This window comes from Schistocerca serialis, unplaced genomic scaffold, assembly GCF_023864345.2.
Source record: "Schistocerca serialis cubense isolate TAMUIC-IGC-003099 unplaced genomic scaffold, iqSchSeri2.2 HiC_scaffold_1196, whole genome shotgun sequence".
Classification (NCBI taxonomy): Eukaryota; Metazoa; Arthropoda; class Insecta; order Orthoptera; family Acrididae; genus Schistocerca; species Schistocerca serialis.
In genome coordinates, this window is record NW_026047399.1 from 1,247,501 (window position 1) to 1,250,000 (window position 2,500).

The window sequence follows — 2,500 nt, forward strand, 5'->3', positions numbered from 1 at the left end:
ATATCCCACCCACCCGACAACCACCATTGCTCAGCCAAGCCACCAACACCCACACATGTCCTACACGGGGGTGCACCCAACATCACAATACTGCCTCCTCTCACAGCACACAAACAATGGCAGGAATGAAAGACACAGGTCTGCCACAAGCATGGAATGAGAGCGCCGCCTGTCATGAGCCAAAGGTGCATCCTGACGTGGCAAATCAGATGATGCCGCAGGCATCCACTTACTATAATCACAATCAACAAACCGGCCGCCCCGCCCCCCCATTAAACCTTTCCTTACAACAATGTGTACCTTAACCTAACCTATGTCGTACCTTAACCTAACCTATGTCGTACCTTAACCTAACCTATGTCGTACCTTAACCTAACCTATGTCGTACCTTAACCTAACCTATGTCGTACCTTAACCTAACCTATGTCGTACCTTAACCTAACCTATGTCGTACCTTAACCTAACCTATGTCGTACCTTAACCTAACCTATGTCGTACCTTAACCTAACCTATGTCGTACCTTAACCTAACCTATGTCGTACCTTAACCTAACCTATGTCGTACCTTAACCTAACCTATGTCGTACCTTAACCTAACCTATGTCGTACCTTAACCTAACCTATGTCGTACCTTAACCTAACCTATGTCGTACCTTAACCTAACCTGTATTGCGCCTTAACCTAACCTGTATTGCGCCTTAACCTAACCTGTATTGCGCCTTAACCTAACCTGTATTGCGCCTTAACCTAACCTGTATTGCGCCTTAACCTAACCTGTATTGCGCCTTAACCTAACCTGTATTGCGCCTTAACCTAACCTGTATTGCGCCTTAACCTAACCTGTATTGCGCCTTAACCTAACCTGTATTGCGCCTTAACCTAACCTGTATTGCGCCTTAACCTAACCTGTATTGCGCCTTAACCTAACCTGTATTGCGCCTTAACCTAACCTGTATTGCGCCTTAACCTAACCTGTATTGCGCCTTAACCTAACCTGTATTGCGCCTTAACCTAACCTGTATTGCGCCTTAACCTAACCTGTATTGCGCCTTAACCTAACCTGTATTGCGCCTTAACCTAACCTGTATTGCGCCTTAACCTAACCTGTATTGCGCCTTAACCTAACCTGTATTGCGCCTTAACCTAACCTGTATTGCGCCTTAACCTAACCTGTATTGCGCCTTAACCTAACCTGTATTGCGCCTTAACCTAACCTGTATTGCGCCTTAACCTAACCTGTATTGCGCCTTAACGTAACCTGTATTGCGCCTTAACGTAACCTATATTGCGCCTTAACGTAACCTATATTGCGCCTTAACGTAACCTATATTGCGCCTTAACGTAACCTATATTGCGCCTTAACGTAACCTATATTGCGCCTTAACGTAACCTATATTGCGCCTTAACGTAACCTATATTGCGCCTTAACGTAACCTATATTGCGCCTTAACGTAACCTATATTGCGCCTTAACGTAACCTATATTGCGCCTTAACGTAACCTATATTGCGCCTTAACGTAACCTATATTGCGCCTTAACGTAACCTATATTGCGCCGTAACGTAACCTATATTGCGCCTTAACGTAACCTATATTGCGCCTTAACGTAACCCACGTTGCGCCGTAACGTAACCCACGTTGTGCCGTAACCCGACACACGTTGGGCCTTAACCCGACACACGTTGGGCCTTAACCCGACACACGTTGGGCCTTAACCCGACACACGTTGGGCCTTAACCCGACACACGTTGGGCCTTAACCCGACACACGTTGGGCCTTAACCCGACACACGTTGGGCCTTAACCCGACACACGTTGGGCCTTAACCCGACACACGTTGGGCCTTAACCCGACACACGTTGGGCCTTAACCCGACACACGTTGGGCCTTAACCCGACACACGTTGGGCCTTAACCCGACACACGTTGGGCCTTAACCCGACACACGTTGGGCCTTAACCCGACACACGTTGGGCCTTAACCCGACACACGTTGGGCCTTAACCCGACACACGTTGGGCCTTAACCCAACACACGTTGGGCCTTAACCTGCTCTGTAATTGTCATACGACGCGTTAAATTAGTGTAGTGTTGCCTAACTGCAACCCCCGCAATATAGTTTGCTACTCGCACTGCCCGGTCCCCAGTGTATCGCTTCATGTTAAACACCTTGCAGCTATACACTAATGTGGATGGCAGCAGGACGTACATGCTCAATGCCCTTTGCAGTTGTTCATTGGCATTTGCAGTTGTTCATTGGCATTTGCAGTTGTTCATTGGCATTCGCATGGCGAAGCACTTAGCCTACGCTGTGGTACGGCCTGTGTCAACTGTCTGCTGATGTTGTACGTCCAAATCACACACTGTACTGCACATTGGTCCTCATGTACTGAATGATACATCGTGGTACATGTGACCGTACAACGACTGCGCCAACAACGGCGAACCATGCGGTCCAAATGTTGTGCACTCAGCTACGTGTCGTCGCCCTATAAGAGCTGGATT